Here is a 22,516-nt window from a genome sequence, read left to right as displayed (position 1 = left end):
TCATTATGCAATCTGAAAAATCGTAAAGAAAATCACTGGTGCATGTGTATTTACCTTAATTAATCAGAGTAGAGTCATATTTTTAAAGTACTCTAAGAGAGACCGTGCTTCCTACAAAAGTCCCCATGTTTGAAAGACATTTCATTTTTGTGTGGAAAATTGGTAGAAATTCCACCAATGACAGATTCATTTAATTTTCCTTTTTTTAAAGTGAGGTGTAGTTGACATACAATGTTATAGTAGTTTTGTGGGTACAATGTAGTGCATTGACAATTTTATATACTGTGTGGAGATAACCACAGTAAGTGTAGCTAACATCTGTTACCATACAATGTTACTACGATATCACTGACAATTTCTCCTATCTTTTCATCCCTATGAGTTATTTATTTTCTAACAGGAAGTTTATGCTTCTTAATCCCCTTCACCTATTTTACCCATTCTCCCACACCCCCCTCCCGACCTTTGGTAACCAACACTTTGTCCTCTGTGTTTATGAGTTTTTTTCATTCTTTGTGGGTTTTTTCCTGTTTATTTCTTTTGATCGTTTTCCTTTCAACACCTAAAGAAGATTAATCAAACTGCAGGAAAGAAGGGGTCAGGGGAGGATTAGGTAATGAGAAGGAAAGGCAAGGCAGGCCAGGGCTCCTTGGTGAGGCCATCTGGGCTGACGGAGAAGAGCATAAGGCGAAGGAATGCCTGGAGCTGGGAAGGGAGAGGGAGGCCAGCACATCAGAAAACAGAGGAAGAGGGTTAAGTGGTGTCAAAAATGAGCTTTTCTTACAATTCAATTTTACCTAAGACAACCTCTCTTCTTTTATAGTTATCATTTATTTTCAGCTATACTGGGCCTTCTCTCTTTGGCCTGGAGGGTCTGGCAGCATAATGTTAGCATGGAGGAGCATGGCCCAGAGGCCCATGAGATGAAGAGAGGTAGTCTGCCCAGAGATGCCAGAGAGTGGGGTGCTAGGTTCGGAGGGCATGCTGACAGGTGTGAAGGTCCACCAGCAGTGTGCCTGAGGATACAGAATGTTGGGGTATGTAGGGAATCTGCTTGGCTTGAGCAAATGAGTATACTGATCACATAAGTCAATACATTGACAATGATGAGGAAAACCAAGTTTACCATTGTTGAAGAAGGTGTTTACAAATAAAGCTAAAAAGAATCATGAAGTGTTGGATTGAACTTGGAAGTATTGGTATGAATCAATGGTTAAAATAATCCATATTTATGTTTATGTCTGTATCTATATGCAGAATTAGAGATGTATGTAGGTACCTGTGTGTATGTGTGTACATGTGTGCATGCACATATACATGTATTTCCTGGCTGTGTCCACTGAATAGGCCTAGATACTTAAACACTCTCGTAGCAGTGAGCACAATAAGTACATTGTACTTGGTTTCTAAATACAACCCTACAATGAAGGACCCAAGACTGGAGAAATTGTTGAGACCCATTTCTCTTAGAATATCTTGTTGTGCCAGAAAGTGAGGAAATGCTTAACAAATGATAAGAACAGGTCACAATACCTGTTTAGATACTCTCACTGGCCAAATTGAGGAAGTTGGAGCTTCAAAATGGATAATAATATGATGGATTACAACCTATTGAATAAAAATTGGAATTTGTAATTTGTAAGTCTACACTGATACTGACCAACTGAAGGAATCAGTAGGCACTTGAGAAAAAGAAAAGCTTTTCCTTACAGAAGAATGCTAATGATAAATGTAAGAAAAATAATGGAATAGATAGACACCATGGGCCCACTATCCCTGTGGTAATTGATTCAGGAAGGGTGGTCAGTGGGAACCCAGCAAGTGGATGGTGGTTTGATGGCAAGTGGGATATTGACATAATCCTGGGCTATCTCCCTATACCTTGAATATATCAGTTACAAAAAGAGAGAGAGGAACGGGACTATGTGGAGAAGCCTGGTCGGAAGAACATGACCAGGTGTTAAAGGTTAACCTCCTCCACTCGTAAGCTATTTCACCATCATGGGCCTCTGATGGGAAGCATGGAGAAAAGTGTGGGATTTCTTTGGTTTCCCTACCAAGAAAACATGTTTTGAGTCTAGTAATGAGGAAACCTTAGGTGGACCCAGATTCAGGGTCATCTGACAATATTTAAGATCTATATTCTTTAAAATTGTGAGGCTCAAGAAGAACACAGAAAGATGGAGGAGGTCTTCTGGTTAGGAGTCATGACAAATAAATATGAGAGGTGTTCTTAAATGGAATTCTGAACCCGGAAAAAAAAGAAAAAAGATTTCACTGGAATCATTGGTGAAATTTAAATTAAATTCTAAGGATTAGAAGATAAAGTCGTGTCATTGATGATGTCCTAATTTGCAGGGTTGTATCACGAGAATAATGAGACATCAGGACTATAACTTGCTCAGATGATCCAAAGAAAGGCTAGTAACAATGGTTATATACACACATACATTATGTGTGAAAGCAAAGAAAGGTAACAGCTGGGGAATTCTTTGTATATTCTATTTAAAATATGGTGGTGTTGACTAAGATCTATAGGTGCGATTGTGACTTGAAAATCTAACTCAGGATCAATAGTCATTACCACATTTCAGCACACCGGGGGCTTTTTGCTAGCATTTGCACTGTTCTCTGGAATGCCTTTCCTCATTTCTGACTTGGCTTTTAAATTGGACCCGAAGTCTTCTTGACAATGTGACTCTATTTCTCAGACTTGTGATGTATCAGCCCCTAGCCTTTCCCAGCCACACAGTCAGGCCAGAGCCTGTGAAGTTATTTCTGAGGACCTATCCCAGTGTATTGCTGCCTTTGCTGCTAGTGATTCTAAGCGAGAGCCCTAGCAGAATCACTGGAAGTGAAAGGGTATTGGCGTTGGAAGAGACCTTGCGGTATGATGCCATCCAGCATCATCATTTATATTTGTATTCGTTTTAAAGCTGAGCAAACAGGACCCCGGAGAGCTCAAGTAATCGCTCGCATTTCACCTACGTAATTGGTGGCAGAATCATTATGAATGCCCTGGTGTCTGACTCCTCATTCAGTGCTCCTCAACAGCTGCTATGTTCACAGCTTTCAGTTCACAGCCTCATAAATCTAGCTGTTTGACTGAAAAGCCAACATGCAGTGGCATGCATTTAAACTTACTTGGATGGCTTGAACTGTCCAAGACTGCGAGAATTTTGAGCCCAATGGCCTTGGCATTGTGTGGTCTATGCCTTTAGGTCACCACACCTGATTCTTTGTTGCTTCTCTGATGTTCCAGGAAAACTCCAGCCCAAAGGCTTGTCTTAGTTGCTGCTGTAGTAAGATACCACAGGCGAGTGGCTTAAACACAAATATTTATCTTCAGAGTGTGGAGGCTGAAAATCTGGGATCAGTGTGCCAACATGGCTGAACTCTGCTAAGGTCTCCCCTCCTGGCTTGCCTCTGGCTACTTAGTTATTGTGTCCTCACATGGTAGAGACAGAAAGAGCTCTGGTCTCTTTACCATCTTATAAGGACATTAATTTCATCACGGGAGCTCCTCTCTCATGACCTCATCTAAAGCTAATTACCTTGCTAAGGCCCCACCTCCAAAAGCCATCACATTGGGAGTTATGGCTTCAACATATGGATTTGGTGGGAGACACAGACTTTCAGTCCACAGCAAGTCCTTTGTTTGGTCCTTTGTTCTTATCGTTCCCTCTGCCTGGCGTACCCTTCCTCAGATAAGTTTTGGCTGACTTCCTTTTAGTCATATCTCCCCCTCTTGGTATAATATACACTGACTACCATCTTTAATTCTGTAAACTGCACCACCTACTTCTCCACCTTCTCTGATTCCCTTAGTTGGTCTACCTTTTTTTTTTTTTTTTAAAATCAGCTTAAAATTTATGTATTGTGTTTCTTATTTATTATATGTTTCCCCTATTGTAATATAGGATCCAGAAAAGGAAAGATCTGTGTTTTATTCACTGATGTATCCCAAGTGCACAGGTCAATGTCTGGCACATAATATATGCCCAATAAATATATATTGAGAGAGTCCATTGGAATTATTCCATCTATCTATGTCTAAACCAATCGCTGGAAAAGGAAATAGAATTACTCTGATAGGTTTAGTCAGGTAGTTCTCAAAGTATGGCTCCCATTACCTTCGAACTGCTTAGAAATACACATTCTTGTGCCCCACTCCAGACCTACTGGATCAGAATATCTGGGTTTGAGGCCCAACAATTCGTGTGTGTGTTTAAGATGGATTCATTGGTGGGCTGGTTGATTTGTTTTCAGAGGGTGGGGGCAGAGAGAGAGAGTGAATCTCAAGCAGACTCCATGCTGAGCACAGAGCTCTATCCCATGACACTGAGCTCATGACCTGAGCCCAAAATCAAGAGGCAGTGGCTCAACTGACTGCACCACCCAAGCGCTCCCAACAGTTTGTGTTACAGCAAGCTATTCATGTTGATTCTGATTTAGGCTTAAATTTGAAAGGCACTGCTTTTTGAAACCACTGACCCCTAACAGCTATCTGAACTAAACCAGGGGCAGGTGGGTAGGCAACGACAATGTGTGCCACAAGCCTTTCCATGTTTTTAAATCTGTAGCTAATAAGTACGCTCTTGAGAAATGAGAAAAATCCTGCTCTGCAAAAAACAGCCGGACTGCAAGGAGCATCTTCAGGGTTGTGGCAGTGGGGAGAAATCTTGGCTGTGATGGGAGAATGGCTGGGCTAAAACTGGCCTACATCTCTCTCTCCTACTTCTCCAGCTTGTCCTACACTATAGGAGGCCTAACCTTTGTCCCTCTCACTCAGAGAGAGTGGCCACTGTGGCTCTCAATCCGTCACTTCATATCTCTGTGCCCGCATTCTCGTTTTATTTATTTATTTATTATTTTTTATAAACATATATTTTTATCCCCAGGGGTACAGGTCTGTGAATCACCAGGTTTACACACTTCACAGCACTCACCAGAGCACATACCCTCCCCAGTGTCCATAACCACACCCCCCTTCTCCCAACCCCCCTCCCCCCAGCAACCCTCAGTTTGTTTTGTGAGATTAAGAGTCACTTATGGTTTGTCTCCCTCCCAATCTCATCTTGTTTCATTTATTTCATTTTATTTTTTAATTAAAAATTTTCAGGGTTCCAAAATTCATTGTTTATGTACCACACCCAGTGCTCTGTGCAATACATGTCCTCCATAATACCCACCACTAGGCTCACCCAACTCCCCACCTCCGCCCCTCCAAAACCCTCAGTTTGTTTCTCAGAGTCCATGTTCTCTCATGGTTTGTCTCCCCCTCCAATTTCCTCCAACTCAATTCTCCTCTCCATCTTCCAATGTCCTCTGTATTATTCTTTATGCTCCACCAGTAAGTGAAACCATATGATAATTGACGCTCTCTGCTTGACTTATTTCACTCAGCGTAATTTCTTTCAGTCCCGTCCATGTTGATGCAAAAGTTGGGTATTCATCCTTTCTGATGGAGGCATAATATTCCATTGTATATATGGACTATATCTTCTTCATCTATTCGTCTGTTGAAGGGCATCTTGGCTCTCTCCACAGTTTGGCGAGGTGTGGCCATTGCTGCTATGAATATTGGGGTACAGATGGCCCTCCTATTCACTACATCTGTATCTTTGGGGTAAATACTCAGTAGTGCAATTGCAGGGTCATAGTGTAGCTCTATTTTTAGATACTTAAGGACTCTCCTACACTGTTTTCCAAAGTGGTTGCACCAACTTGCATTCCCACCAACAGTGTAAGAGGGTTTCCCTTTTTCCATGTCCTCTCCAACACATGTTGTTTACTGTCTTGTTGATTTTGGCCATTCTAACTGGTGTAAGGTGATATCTCAGCGTGGTTTTGATTTGAATCTCCTTGATGGCTAATGATGACAAACATTTTCTCATGTGTCTGTTAGTCATTTGTATCTCTTCTTTGGAGAAGTGTCTGTTCATGTTTCTGCCCATTTTTTGACATGATTATCTGTTTTGTGTGTGTTGAGTTTGAGGAGTTCTTTATAGATCTTGAATATCAACCCTCTGTCTGTAGTGTCATTTGTGACTATCTTCTCCCATTCCGCGGGTTGCCTCTTTCTTTTGTTGACTATTTCCTTTGCTGTGCAGAAGCTTGTGATCTTGATGAAATCCCAGAAGTTTATTTTCGCTTTTGTTTCCTTTGCCTTTGGAGATATATCTGGAAAGAAGTTGTTGTGGCCATGTTGAAGAGATTAGTGTCTATGTTCTTTTCTAAGATTTTGATAGATTCCTGCCTCACATTGAAGTCTTTTATCCATTTTGAGCTTATCTTTGTGTATGGTGTAAGAGTATGGTTGAGTTACTTTCTTCTACACATAGCTGTCCAATTTTCCCAGAACCATTTATTGAAGAGACTGTCTTTTTTTCCCACTGTATATTTTGTCATGCTTTATAGAGGATTATTTGACCATAGAGTTGAGGGTCCATATCTGGACTCTCTACTTTGTTCTACTGGTCTATGTGTCTGTTTTTGTGTGAGTACCATGCTGTCTTGGTGATCACAGCTTTGTAGTAAAGCTTGAAATCAGTCAACATGATGCCCCTAGCTTTGCTTTTTTTCTTTTCAACATTTCCTTAGCAGTTCGGAGTCTCATGCAAATTCTAGGATTGTTTGTTCCAGCTCTTTGAAAAATGCTGGTGGAATTTCGATTGGGATGACATTGAAGGTATAGCTTGCTCTAGGCAGTATACACATTTTAACAATGTTTATTTTTCCGCTCCATGAACTTGGAATGCTCTTCTATCTCTTTGTGTCTTCTTCAATTTCTTTTTATGAGTGTTTTGTAGTTCCTTGAGTAGAGATTCTTTACCTCTTTGGTTAGGTTTATTCCCAAGTATCCTATGGTTTTTGGTGCTATAGTAAATGGAATCAATTCTCTAATTTCCCTTTCTATAATTTCATTGTTAGTGTATAAGAAAGAAACTGATTTCTGTACATTGATTTTGTATCCTGGCACGTTACTGAATCATCATATGGGTTCTAATAGTTTGGGGGTGGAGTCTTTTGGGTTTCCCATATAAAGTATCATATCACCTGCGAAGAGAGAGTTTGACTTCTTTCCAATTTGAATACCTTTTATTCCTTTTTGTTGTCTGATTGCTGTTGCTAGGACTTCTAGTACTATCTTGAACAACAGTGGTGAGAGTGGACATCCTTGTCGTGTTCCTGATCTCAGAGGGAAGGCTGTCAGCTTTTCCCCATTGAGGATGAAAGTTGCTGTGGGTTTTTCATAGCTAGATTTTATGAAGTTGAGGAATGTTCCCTCTATCCCTATACTCTGAATCATTTTAATCAGGAATGAATGCTGTATCTTGTCAGCATTGCTTGTCAAATGCTTTTTCTGCCTCAATTGAGAGGACCATGTGGTTCTTCTCTCTACTCTTATTGATTTTTTCTGTCACATTGATTGATTTGGGAATGTCAAACCACACTTGCGTCCCATGGATAAATCCCACCTGGCCATGGTTGATAATATTTTTAATGTACTGTTGGACCCTATTAGCTAGGATCTTGTTGCGAATCTTGGCATTCATATTCATCAGAGATATTGGTCTGAAATTCTCCTTTATGGTGGGGTCTTTGCCTGGTTTGGAGATCAGGGTAATGCTGGCTTCATAAAAAGAGTCTGGAATTTTCCTTCTGTTTCTATTTTTTGAAACAGCTTCAGGAAAATAGATATTATTTTTCTTTGATGTTTGGTAGAATTCTCCAGGGAATCCATCAGGTCCTGGGCTCTTGTTTTTTTGGGAGGTCTTTGATCACTGCTTCAATCTTGTTATTAGATATCAGTCTATTCAGGTCAATTTCTTCCTGAATCAGTTTTGGAAGTTTATAGGTTTCTAGGAATGCATCCATTTCTTCTAGGTTGCTTAACTTATTGGAATATAGCTGTTGATAATAATTTCTGATGATTGTTTCTATTTCCTTGGTGTTAGTCATGATCTCCCTTTTCATTCATAATTTTATTAGTTTGGGTCCTCTTTTCTTTTAGATTAGTTTGGCCAATGGTTTATCAATCTTATTGATTCTTTCAAAAACCCAGCTTCTAGTTTCAATGATGTGTTCTACTGTATCTCTAGTTTCTATCTCATTGATCTCTGCTCTAATCTTATTATTTCCCTTCTTGTGTGTTGAGTTGACTTAATTTGTTGTTGATTCTCCAGTTCTTTAAGGTGTTAAGAGAGCTGGTGTATTATGAATTTTTCAATTTTTTGAGTGAGGCTTGGATAGCTATGTATTTCTCCCTTAGGACTGCCTTTGTCATATCCCATAGGTTTTGGACCAAAGTGTCTTCATTTTCACTGGTTTCCATGAATTGTTTAAGTTCTTCAATTTCCTGGTTGATCCAAACATTCTTAAGCAGAGTGGTCTTTAGCTTCCAAGTATTTGAATTCCTTCTAAACATTTTCTTGTGGTTGAGTTCCAGTCTCAAAGCATTGCAGTCTGAGAATATGAAGGGAATAATCTCAATATTTGGTATTGGCTGAGCCCTGATTTATGACCCCATATGTGGTCTATTCTGGAGAAAGTTCCATGGGCACTCGAGAAGAATGAATATTCTCTTGTTTAACGGTGGAATGTTCTGTATATATCTGTGAGGTCCACCTGGTCCAATGTGTCATTCAAACCTAAGGGTGTATCCTTAGGTTCCAAATGGATCTCTTGTAGACAACCCTGTGCTGTTTTATGGGAGTGTTTAGGCTGTTCACGTTGAGAGTAATTATTGAAAGATACATTTTTATTGACATCATGTTGCCTGTGAAGTCCTTGTTCCTATAGACTGTCTTTGTAATTTTCTGTTCTCTGGCACTCTTGGGTTCTTTCTTCTTTTATAGAACCCCCCTTAATATTTCTTGTAATGTCATTTTGGTGGCCACATACTCTTTTAAATCTTGCCAGTCTTGGAAGTTCTTTATCTCTCCAACCATTTTGAATGTCAGCCTTGCTGGATAAAGTATTCTTGGTTGGATGTTCTTCTCATTTAGTGCCCTGAATATGTCTTGCCAGCCCTTTCTGGCTTTCCAGGTTTCTGTGGACAGGTATGACGTTATTCTGATGGACCTTTCACTGTTCTTAAGGAATCTTTTCCCTCTAGCTGCCCTCAGAAGCTCTTGTCTAAAATTATGATTTGTCAGTCTCACAATCAAGTGCCTTGATGTCTTTTTAGATTTATTAATCTTGGGGGGTTTTCTTTCTGTCTCTAGGGCAGGAATGCTGGTTCTATTCCTCAGACTGGGAAAAAGTTTCATCCAGGGTTTCTTCAACTTTTTCTTCTAGTCTTTTTTCTCCACCCCCCCCCCCCAGGGATTCCAATAATTCTGACGTTGGAATGTTTCATGGTGTCACTTATTTCCCTAATTCTGTTTTCATGGCTTCTAAGTTGATTGTTCCTGGCATCCTCCTGATCCTTTTTCTCTATCAATCTGTCCTCTGGATCACTAATTCTATCTTCTGCCTTGGTTACCTTAGCTGTTAGAGTATTTAGATTAGATTGTATCTCACTGATAGCATTTTTAATTTCTTCCCCGGTGGCTTTCACTTCTGCCCTTAGAGATTCTATGTTGTCACTAATAGTTTTCTCCAACCTGGCCATTGCCCAAGGAATTGTTACCCTGAATTCCCTTTCCAACATACTGTTTATGTCCATATCCTATAGTTCTGATGGAGAGGGCACAGTCTCTGAATTTTTCCTCTGTTGGGTGCTCCTCCTCCTAGTCATTTTGGTGAGAGGTGATCGAGGAGATGTGTAGCTGAGTATATCAACCATGATCCAGGCAAGGTAACCCCTGGAATGCTTCTGAGCAATCGGAGGTCACCACCAAAAAGAAAGAAAAAAGAAAAAAGAAAAAAAAAAGAGAGAGACAGAAAAATAAGAAGAATAGATCCAGGCAGAATGGGCCCCAAAGGTAAGATTTATAAGGTATAGAAACAAAAATGGACAAACAAAAAGACTGACAAAAATAAATGGCAAGAAAAAAAAAAAAAAGAACCCAGCCAAAATGAACCCAAGAATAAGATTTATTATATAATACCAGAACAAAAACAAACACACAGAAACACTGACATAAGAAAAAGACGGAGGGTGGTTATAAACCCTCGATGTGGGTGAGGAAGGTTATATTGGTTCTTCCTGAGTGTATGTTGATATCTTTGCTAAAGGACTCAACTTTCCAGAGATAAAGGGAGATTAAAACTGGTTTAAATATAGGGATAGTATTGATTAGGGAAAGACGATTACCTTGAAGTTTTTTCCAAATGTATATTAAGAAAAAATAGAAAAGAAAAAGAATGAAAGGTCCCCCAATGATAGGTCCGTGATCAAAGGAGTGAGACTGATACAAAGCGAAAGTCAAGCAAAGCTTTATTTTGCGCCAAGCATCAAGAATCAAACCTACTGTTCAGGGCCGCCTCTTACAGAGACGGCGACCCCTCCCTGCCCTACAGACTAACTTTTATAGAGCAGAGGCCATGTGGTTGAGCCTGGCCACACGCAGGTGGCCAATGAGATTGTAACACACAGAGAAAGCTGCACAGTCATGCTAGGTCACACACAGGTGGCCAATTGAATTACAATTCACCCCATAGTAGCTATTTGAACTAGCCTATCACCTTGGTCAGAATTAGTGCCCAAATGGTGGGGCCCACACTCCTTGGTAGCTAGGGAGAGAGTATGCGCGCCCCACTGATTGGATGTCTTCACCTGGCCCAACTCATCCCTGCATCCGGGCTCTGTTATGTCTACCTGACCTGACCCACCCTTGTATTTGGGCTCTGTTATCTGGGACTGGTCGACCATATTTTACTGGTTTCCTGGACTTGCTTTTAAGTAGGTTCCCCTGGGGTCAGGGTCAGGGTCAGTTTAAGTTTTACTACATAAACAACAAAATCACTGTTTAACCAGATGGAATCACTCTGGCTAAGTAGTGATACAAAGAACATATGTACATATATGAAAAAATTTCAAGTTAAAAGGTTATTATGGAATATGTTGTATTAAACCTCTAGTTGTAATGGTAAGTAGGTTAAAAAAATTAAAAAGAACATGAATAGTGGGGACAAATTAAAAATAAAAGTTGTATCTATGAGATATACAGGTTCTAGGGCAATAGTGGGAACTTAATATATTGTTTTCCCTAGATATTGGGGTTTTACAGTTTCATGGGGACCCTGCGGTGGTTGTCCTCTCATTCTTTCAGCTGGCTTTCTGGGGAGGAGGCTGCCATGTTGTTTTTCAGGCAGTCTTGCTTAGTTGAGTCCTCCTGCTTCCTATCAAAGGGCTGGGCTCTGTGGAAACTGGCTTTTCAGTCTTTTGTTCTCTGGAGATTTTTGTTCTTTGGTGGCTTTTTGCAGCTTTGCGGAGGTTTAGTGGAAAGCAAACTGCATCCAGACCTCCATCTCTGAGAGAAGCCTCAGTCTGTTCCCCTCTGTGTGGTCCAGAACACACAGACTCCCCCTCTGCAAACTCTGCTGAGCTGTGCACCCTCCCACAGGCAGTGCACGACCCCAGTCAACATCTTAGGGGGCGCCCGAAGTGCCCGCTTGTCTCTGTACCCCTGTGCCAATACCGCAAGCAATATTAGTCCAGGGAGCTCACTTCCAGTGGTTGCCTTTGCCGGGACTGCTGTCTGGGGTCCAGACCTCAGGTTTTCACCATGGCATTGTGACTCGGCCAGTCCTACAGACTGCTGGCTAGCGCCAGCACAGTTTTCTCAGGCATGGGTGGGGAGCGGATCAGACCCCATCGCGCAGTGCGCAAAAGTTCTAGGGAACACAGGCTGGCATCATTACCAGACTCCCTCATGCAGGGCCGGGAGTGTTCCCAGTGGAACCCTAGTGCAAGTCGAGCAACCCCAGAGTCTCCCCTGCACTCTCTCTGGCACGGGTGTTCACCGGGCATTGGCCATCCTGGGTCCGTGGGCTTAGGTCCGTCCCCTTGACCACCTGATTCCACCAGTTGCCCCTTAAGACCTTTTGCTCTTTTTGAGTGCTTTTAACCAGACTCCAAGGTAATGCTGGTCCCCAATCACAGGGCACTTTTGTATCAGGGTATTACTTTCCAATGGGTCACTTCTCGTGGCTCCCTCCCTCTTCTGTTTATCCTCGGATATCAGTCCAAGCGTTCCCACTTTGCTTTACCTCTTCACTGATGTCTTCTGCCCCTGTAGAGATCCAGAAGTGCATAATCCTACATCTCAGGCTGATTTCATGGGTGTACAGAGTGTTCTGGTAGACAGTTAGCTCACTTTAGGGGACCGGCTGAAACAGGGTCTCCTACTTCTCTGCCATCTTGCCCCTCCTCCCCTTCCCGTGCTCTCATTTTAAATGAAAGCATTGGGCTACATGATTTTCCAGGTTTCTTTGCATTAGTCTTAGATTGGGCAACCTGGAGAAGGCCATCTAAGAAAACACCCCCATTTTAACTCAACTCCAGATTTAATCAGAAACAAGAGGACACAACCCAGGCTCTCTTTTGGAATCAAGATAGGTTATTATTAATCTGTTTAAAGATTTTTTTTTACTAATACAACAGCTATTTCTTGAGATCCCACCCTGTCAGTCATCTTGCTATTTGAAGTCACTAGAAAGAAAAGAAACAGTCCCCTTTCTTGAAGGACATATAGTCTAGTAGAAAACACAGGAGTAAACCAACGTGTGGTAAGGGAGCAAGATACTAGCCGAAGGCATAAGGCAAGCATGAACTGTCCTTGTATTGCCAGCACTTAAAGGCAGAGAAGTCTGTCACTCAAGCATTGTTTATTAAGGAGAATCAATAATCATGTAAAGGCTTGACATTTAAACAAAGAGAAAATTTAGTGAAGGCAGGAGAGTGTTACGCTTGCTTCTAAAATCAGAATGGCTTTGAGTGATTTTGTAATTGACTTTCCTGTTACTCTTTTTTGCACCTTCCGATGCCCCAATTAATTTATTTAAAAGGTATCTGCCATTTTCCTTATTCTCTTAATAGGAACATGGACTTTAGTTCAATTGACAACCTCAGGCACCATGGTGGTGTGTTCACTATGGGTAATTCCCAGGGCAGGAGGCTCAAAACAGGACAGCATCAGGGATATGCCTCTCTTTTTCTCCACATTGTGACAAATTTAGGGGACATCCACATAAGGTGGTCAGGCTGTGTCCTGGGGCATGGTGAATTACACGTGATTTCACATTTTTTAAAAGATTTTACATATTTATTTGAGAGAGCAAGAGAGAGCCTAAGAAAGAAAGAGAGCAAGCAAGAGAAAGTACGAGCTGGGGAGAGGGCAGAGGGAGAGGGACAATCAGATTCCTGGCTGAGCAGAGAGCCTGACATGGGGCTCAATCCCAGGACCCCGGGGTCATGACCTGAGGCAAAGGTGGACACTTAACTCACTGAGGCACCCAGGCACCTCTGATTATCACATTTTAAAGTATACTTTGATCAAACAGGTCTTATTCTTGCTCTAAATTATCCAGGAATACTGAGAAGCCGTAGCTACCGAGAAAAGGAGTAGTAGGTGTAATTCTAATCTGTGCTAATTGATCTCTCATTAATCCTCCTTAGTTTAGGTATTTTTGGTGTTCCATAAAATTAATGGACTTTCATTTAACTGTATTAAAGATGTACAACTAAGTAAAATACCTAGTCCATTTGATCTGAGATGAAAGTCTATTAATTTGTGCCGGTAGCATTCACGATGAGAAGAAATCTGACTGTGTCTGTGGAATATCTTGCTGTCCACCCCCATTCCTTTGTAAAAATTTCCCCCATGGCTCTGACTCTGGTTTATGTAAGCCTGGGTTGATGGGTGGTTCTGGGGAGTCAGGTCCCCAGGCTGGCTTTTCTCAGGAGACTGGGAACATACAGGATACCTCTTCCCATTGAGGTCCACTGTCCAAACCCACTGGAAGGCTTCCTCTACCCTTTCTTTCTCTTTACAATTCTGTTTAATCTGAATTGCACCAGGATCTAGATAGATTTTGTAGTGCCATTTCTCCATGGCAGAAAGAAATGTGTTCTGGGAAAATTTTGGCATGTATGTACAAATGCCCGTGCACACACAAACATACACACACACCCCTCTTCCAGGGAATATTCCTTACAAATGTTACATGCACTTGTTGGTCCTTATTGATGATGTGCACAATGTTTATTAACAGTCTTGTCAGTGAGCGGTGAGGTATTGATGGCATCACCAAGGGACAAAAGTGAAGTTCCCATCACTTAATAATTCCTTCCAAAGAATCAGGCCACAGTAACCATGAAGCAGTTTATTAGCACACCAAATGTGAGACTACATTTTGAATTCTAGCTGTAATGACATTTTGTCTAGAGGACATTGATTTTGTTTTACCATGCTGCTTCTGGAAGTGTAAGGGAAACAAAATTATGATTCAAATTACTAACATTAATGAAAAATCATTTCATTCCTTTTTATTACTTGGACCGGCACCCGGAGAGGAGCTCTGCCGAGACAGGAAGGCAGATCCACGCTAGCCATCTGTCAAGTGCTTGAAATTATAAAGTCACGGGGGGTAACATTTAATACTACTCACCATGCAGGACCTACTTTAGCCAAGCTAAATAACAGATTTTTAAACGTGGAGAAGAGCTGTGAGTGTCTTATTGAAAGGGCTTTTGGAAGGGTTATAGTTACAGGTAGTTCAAAACTGTTGACAAGTGAGGTTGGCACAGCTGAACATTTGAGACCTGTCAGCCCTAACACATTCAGAGCATGACATCCCGGATTGAAGGGAGGTGAAACGTATTCAATGGATGCGCTGTCTTTTTTCTCCCTATCGGTTGACTGAGCTTTGCACAGGGTGAAAATAAGTATTCTACGTGCTATCTGTCACAGTCTGATGCCCTCACATTGGATGTGATCTGGGTATTACATTTCAAACTTTCCCACCGACTCCTTTTATTTTCTGTCATAAGTGTGCTGGATATAGATATGAGACCTTAGAGACCTAACCCGAGTTTCTAAGTCCAAATTCTCCTCTTTGGGGAAGACCTTTTGGGTTTATCAGTCAGAATTCTGACCCGAGGCCCAGAACCCATAGAGATAAGATTTTGAAGACAGTGCAAGGAAGGAACAGTTTACAAAGGTGTGTTGAGGGTTTAGGAAATCAGTAGGGGGATGGGGAGGCATTCAGGGACTAGTGACTGTGGAAACTGGGAGTCCTTAGGAGGCTCAGGCTGGGACCGTGGAGAAGTGGCTATCTAGTCCCACAGATGCAGCCACCTCCAGAACCAGATGCCAGAATAAGGAAAGAGCTAGGGAAGAAACACTCAGAACTCAGTCTTCTGCTACTGGCTGGTCTCCTGATGTATCCCACCGGCAGAACATAATAGGAAGCGAAAGGCAAGGTGGCTTGGGGGATGAAGTCACCACGGTGTCCCCAAGAATACAATGCAGAGAATGCGAAAGAGTGAGGTGTAAAAGAGTGAGGTGACAAATGAGGCTAACAACTGTAGTGGATTAGACTGGATAGAAGGGGGGCACCTGGGTCGTTTAGTCAGGTAAGCATCTGACCCTTGATTTCTGCTCAGGTCATGATCTCGGGGTCATGGGGTGGAGCCCAGTATCAGGTTCCAAGCTTGGTAGGGAGTCTGCTTGAGATTCTCCCTCTCCCCCTTCCCCTTCGCCTATTTGCATTCTCTCTCTCCTTCTCTCTTTCAAATCAATCAATCAATCAATCTATCTTGGGGGGTGGGGGAGAAGAGAACATCATGAGTAATTCAGTCTCCTTTTGCACTGGTTCTGAAGAGTTAAGCTTACCTGGTCAGGAACCAATACATGTCAGTTGAAGCCCTTCTCTTTGGCTTTACATGAAGGTATTATATTCATTTTATTTATTTATTTATTTATTTAAAAGATTTTATTTATTTATTTGACAGGGAGAGATCACAAGTAGGCAGAGAGTCAGGCAGAGAGAGATGTGGGGAGAAGCAGGCTCCCTGTAGAGCATAGAGCCCGATGCGGGGTTCGATCCCAGGTCCCCGAGATCATGACCTAAGCAGATGGCAGAGGCTTTAACCCACTGAGCCACCCAGGCCCCCCAGTATTATTTTCATTTTAAAGTGTATGGAGTCAACAGAAGGGTCATTGAGAAGAAGGAGGCCCACATGATTGAAAGGGCTATACAAACTGGGGACAGCAGCTTATCTACATTTCCATCCACCAATTTCCTTTCAGTCACAAACAAACAAAGAATTATATTTAGGAAGTTGGGGCAAGTATCCAGTCATTGTGGGACATAGAAATGTTTTGAAAGAAATTCAGTCATTGACAGGGGTAGGGAAACATGGAGACTCTTGACTGTGCTTGGAAGCCCAGGGATCATGCTTAGAGATTCAAATACCAGCTGATGGCAGAATAACTTTTGACTCTTCTACATGGTGAACCTAGTGTTGCCTGAACCAGTTCCTGCCCTGGTCAGGATTGGCTTAGCACCAGGACAAGATTAAGTCTGGAGCCAAAAGTCACCAGTTACCAAAGCTGAAAGTGGGGGAGGTGCACAGCTTAAGCAGCTACAACCATTCTTTTTATGCGAGATAAGTGCTGTCTGATGGCTCTACGGTAAATTAGTCCTGTGACATTCTCAATTAAACACATTCAGATTTCTTAAACATATCTTAATCTGACCTCTGAGGATGAAATAAATAATTTTCAATACACTTCAATGACTATGGCATACAATTGTTGATCTAGACATTACCTTTCTAGTGTTTTAATAATTTGGTTTTGAAGAGTCAAGATACCATTGTTTTAATTTTTAAATCATATTCTATATTAGAATATTTTTAAGTCAGAAGGTACTCATTCAGAAAAGTCCATGATACTATCTTTAATTAAAACATTTTGGTTCCTTATTTAATAAAGTATGACAAATGTAACAAAAATTAATTCTGCCAACAATGACACCTACTGAATGGGAGTTCTGTCTTTCTGGTCTATAAAGTAGTTCAGACTGGAAAAAAAATAAGCTTATTTTATAAATAAAAAGATGTAAATTGACCTAATGAAAAATATGTACAGCCTATTTAACACCATACATTTTTTGGTTTGTTGAAGTTAGTCCAGATACACTATAAAAATAAATGAAACCTTATGGCTTTCAAAAACATCTTTTTCAAGATACACATCCAACAATCAGATTGTTTGATAAATGTTTATTTGTTTAGAATCATTACATATGTTTATGCTATTTTACATATCACTCATACATTATATAGTTTACTAAATCTATATTTTTATCTAGTTCCTTTACCTACTTTAGGATTCCTTTAGATATCTCTATCTTATTGCCTGTATTCATGAACTGTAAAAATTTTAACATTTTCAAAGTCGTGTTTGCTACTCATCCTCTCTGAGAACAGGAGGTTAAAATAAATGACGTATTTTCCTGATTCTAAGAAGGTTGTAAATTGCACAATGAAGCAAATGCTTTCGCTGTAAAATGAATGTACCAATTAGAAGAAGCATATCTTGGTTTTCACTTGTAAAATGGTGCAGCCACTATGAAAACAGATTGGCAGTTTCTCAAAAAGTTAAACACAGAGCTACCATATTGACCCAGTGATGAACTCTGAGTTATATACAACCAAAAAATTGAAAGCAGGGACTTGAACAAATACTGGTGCAGCTGTGTTCATTGCAGCAACATTCACAATACACAAAAGATGAAAAAAATCCTCAATATCCATCAACAATGGGATAGATAAAAGAAATGCAGTATACACGGAATATATAACACTACTGAGTCATGGAAAACAATGACATTTTGACAAATGGTACAATGTGGCTGAACCTTGAAACCATTGTGGTAAGTGAAATCAGCCAGACACAGAAAGACAAATGTTAGGTGATTTCACTTACTCAAGGTATGTAGAATAGGAAAATCCATAGAGGCAGAAAGCAGAATAAGGTTACCAGGGGCTGCAAGGAGAGAAAGAGAAGTCATTACTTAACGAGTACAGAGTTTACAGATGTTGGGGATGATGCAGTTTTGGAAATAATGGTGATAGGAACACAGCGTTGAGGATGTAATTAATGTCGCTGAACTGTGCACTTTTAAAGGGTTGTAGTGATAAAATTACATATGTGAAATACACACACACACACACACAAATTTTAAAATTCCGTTCAGCTTACTCTAACAAATATTTATTCATAAAAACTATTCACGGCCCTGTCATTTCCCTCTAGACTTTTACGTTCTGATATGATGGACGACAAAGAGTTCTAAGAAATGTAAAGAAGGATTGGTATTGGTTTGGGGAGAACTGGGTAATGCAGAAAGGACCCGGTGGATGATTAGGTGGGGTGTGAAGGATATCTTAAATACTAATGACAGATATAGCCATGCAAACAGAAGAAACATAATGAGAAGGAACATTGCGGCAAGAAACTGTTCATCTTTAAAGAAGCACGGGGTGCTCGGAAAGAAGTGAGAAAGAAGGCTGCAAGTGGAGAGGCATTTTGAGAAACTGAAATTATGGAGCTCTGCTGCTGATAGTCTTGTGCTTTTTGACACTGGACCGATTTCCCTTGTTATCTTCCACTCAGTTCTATGGGAGACCAGGCATGGTATTGGTACTATTAAGAAAAGATTGAAATATAAATTTCCTAGCTTAGTGCCATGAATATCCAGATGCTTCTATAACATTTTGTGATTAGCTCTTCTTGAGCTTAGGGGTCTTATAAATTAATAACTGTGGTGGGTGGCAGAATGCCCCCACCCCCAAAGGTGTCAATGCTATAATCTGCAGAATAGGAATACAGATATATTAAAGTCATGGACAAGAGCAATTCAATTTAGCATATAGAACTGAAACTCAGCTGACCTTAAAATAAGATTATACTGTACTTTCTCAGTAGGCCCAATGTAATCACAAGGGTCCACCAGGGCAAAAGAGGGAGGGGAAGAACCAGAACCACAGAGAACACCACGAGAACAATCTGACCAGTCATTGCTGGCCTTGAAGGTGAAAAAGGGCTGGTCAAGGACTATGGGCAGCTGGTCAAGGACTATGGGCAGCTTCCAGAGCAAGGAAATGGATTTCCCCCAGAAGCTTCCAGAAGGAATGAAGCTCTATAACTACCTTGAATGTAGCCCAGTGGTACTCATTTTGGACTTTGGACCTCCCAAACTGTAAAAAAATAAGCTTGTATTCTTTTAAGCTTGCTATGGTGGCAAAAGGAAACTGATTCAGTAACTCATACAGAGTAAAAGAACAGAGACCTTCACTCTCTGCTTTACTTCTTAAGGCTCTTCTCTAAGGGGATTAGAAGTGTTAATTTTACTAGAATTTTCAACCTCTGCATTAACAATGGTTCTGGCATTTTAGCTAGTCCTTGTTGTGGGAGGCTGCCCTGTGCATGGTGTGTGGTTTAGCAGCATCCTTGGCCTCTACCCACTAGATGCCAGTACCTTTTCAACCCAAATTGTGACAACCAAAAATGTCTGCAAATACTGTGCAGTATTCTGTAATGGATCAAATTTGTGCCCAGTTGAGAACCACTAAAGTAGACCCTTCCTGAGGGATGGGAGTTATCACCAGTGTTCTTGATTTTTTAAGTAATTATTTTTTAGAGCAGTTTTAGGTTCACAGCAAAATTAAGGGAAAGACACAGAGACTTCCTATATATCCCCTGCCCCGACACATGCATAGCCTCCCCTACTATCAACACCCCACCCACGAAAGTGCTACTTATAAGAGTCTTGATATTTTTACTTTCAACTCAATGTTGCCCGAAACCTTCAGACTCGTAGAGATTTTAAGACTATAGAGATTTCCCCCAAAAGGCAGTATTTTCACTGTAATTCTAAGATGAATTAGTCAGGCCTTGCTAAGAAAAATGGATGAGGGAAGAACCCTGAGCTCTGTTTGTAAATCAGACCCGTCTCCATCTTTGTTTCCTACAAAGAGCCCAAAAAGACAGAACAGTGATAGACTCCTGTGACAAAAGAGGAGATTTTCTTCAATTGAAACAGGATTTGAGAATTAAGGAATGGATTTTGTGCAAGGATGTGGCATGAAATACTTCAGACAAGGCTGTTTCAGGGGACCCAACATTTACTTCAGGGGAGTGATGTCATCAAGATGGTGCCATTGGTATTCCCAACTTCAGTCTCCCTCTAGAATACCAAATAACGGCTATCCATAGACAAGACTCCATTGTGAGAGGGCACAGATTGCATGGAGCACTGGATGTGGTACAAAAACAATGAATATTGTTATGCTGAAAATAAATAAGAAATAAATTTAAAAAATTTAAAAATATATATATTTGTAGGACAGTTTCAGATCTACAGAAAAAAGTCAAAGGCTAACACAGTGTCCCCATATACTTCATGCCCACCTTCCCTTTATTGTTAACATCTTAATGGATATAGTACCTCTGTTACAATAATTGAACCGATATTATACATTACCATTAACAAAGAAAAAAAAATAAAAATAAATAAATTAAAAAAGAAAAAAATAGAAATATAGTTCTTCCTTAAAAGGTGTTCTATTAAAGGACACTATTAAGAAGCCAAAAGTATTTTATTTTATTTAAATGCAGAGAAATTAATTATCTTGATTTGAACAATTTAAAACCCTATAAGATCTATGTAATAAAGTGTTTGACCCATTTAAAAAAAAAAGACAAGAGATAACAAATGCCAGCGAGGATATGGAGAAAAGGGAACATTTCTGTATTATTTGTGGGAATGTGAATTGATACAGCCACTATGGAAAACAGTATGGAGGGTCCTCAAAAATTTTAAAGCAGAACTATGTTACAATCCAGCCTTCCCACTTCTGGGTATATATCTAAAGGAACTGATATCCACATTGCCATATTTATTGCAGCATTATTTATAATACCCAAGATACAGAAATGACCCCCAATTGTCTGTCAACAGATGAATGGATTAGATGTATATGTGTATGGATATGCATGTGTATATGCATATGTGTATGTATGTGTATGTGTATGTATATGTATATGCGTATGTATACGTATTCACACACAATAGAATATTGGTTAGTCATTAAAAAAGGTATCCTGCCATTTATGACAACATGGATAGACTTCAGGGCATTTTGATAAGTGAAATAAGTCAGAAAAAGATAAATATTGAATGATCTCATTTACATGTAGAATCTAAAACAGAAACCTGAACTCATAGAAACAGAGAGTAGATTGTTGGTTGATTGCCAGGGGCAGGAAGTGAAGGATGAAGGTGGTGAATGGGTATAAATTCTCATTTATAAGATGAATACATCTGGGATTTAATGCACAGTGTGGTGGCTGTAGTTAACAATACTGTATTATATGCTTGAAAATTGCTAAGAGAGTAAATCTTAGAAGTTCTCACACACACACTGAGAAATCCAGCTATATGAGGTGATGACCATGTTAACTTACCTTCTTATGGGAATCACTGTGCAATATATACATATGTCAGATCATCAGGTCGCACACCCTAAAATTAGAAAGTGTGTGTCAGGTCAGTTGTATCTCACTAAAGCTGAAAAAAAAATTAGAACTTTTTTTAAGAGAGTAGATCTCATGGTAGTGTTCTTACCATATACGAACCACATGATGAAACTTTTGGAGGTGATGGATGTCTTTATCAGCCAGATAGTGGTGATGGTTTCACCCACGTATGCCTATGTCCAAGCTCATCAAGTGGTGTCCATTAAATATGGTTTTTATTTATCAATGTTGTCTAGCAAAGCTGTGAAACCATGTTTACTTTCATCTGCTTCCTTGGGCTGTGTCTCTACTGCTCTGGTTTTCTGACTGTAGCTAGGTTGTGACCCTGTTGGAGCACGTGACAGTGTATCTCATGATACGAATGCATGTCACAATGGCAGCTGTACCCGGAATGGAAACCAGTGCATCCACAGGGCTTCAAGGGGAGCTTTTCTGCTTTAGGTATTTTTCATGGCCTCTACCGTATGGTCTACCTGGAGCCTGCTGTTAGCAGTAGAACCAAGCCAGGGACTATGCCAAGTTTGCCAGTGAGGCAGACTGGGGATATGTGCATTTCTGAGTGTGCAGGTTCCCGTGTGCCCTGCTGAAGGCAGCCTTCTCATTACAGTCAAGGCCAAGTAGAAAAGTTTTAGGATTTTCTATTGTTTATGTTGTTTCCTTGGCAGGTGCAAAAAATGGAGGACACATGGTTAAGGACTGATTCAAGTGTGTGTGTATGTGTGTGTGTGTGTGTGTGTGTGTGTGTGTGTGTGTGTGTGTTGTAGATGCAGCCAAGCAGAGGTTACAACCGAGTGGTCAGACCCCATCCATGTGTGGTCAGAAAATCCCCTCCAGCTGACCCAGCCTTGGAATGACATAATTTGGATGTCAGTATAGATTCCGATGGGCAGACAGGGGTGGCAGGAGTATTACTGTGTGATCAGCCTCCATGTCTCTTCCCTGTTTCCTGGTCTTGTTAGGTGACATTCTGTGGAAATGCACCTGATTCACTTTGCTTTTGCCTGTTGGGGTTC

The 22,516-nt window shown here is 40.7% G+C and overlaps 1 protein-coding gene across 1 annotated transcript in view; it reads left to right on the top strand.

Moving 5' to 3' along the window:
* The window catches only part of LOC116573599, a 273,878-nt gene that overhangs the window by 247,364 nt on the left and 3,998 nt on the right, over nucleotides 1–22,516 (top strand). The gene's annotated exons all lie outside the window — the stretch shown is intronic.

This window comes from Mustela erminea, chromosome 14, assembly GCF_009829155.1.
Source record: "Mustela erminea isolate mMusErm1 chromosome 14, mMusErm1.Pri, whole genome shotgun sequence".
NCBI lineage: Eukaryota > Metazoa > Chordata > Mammalia > Carnivora > Mustelidae > Mustela > Mustela erminea.
The sequence above is the reverse complement of the archived record's forward strand: the minus strand, read 5'-3'. Positions and strand labels throughout refer to the sequence as shown.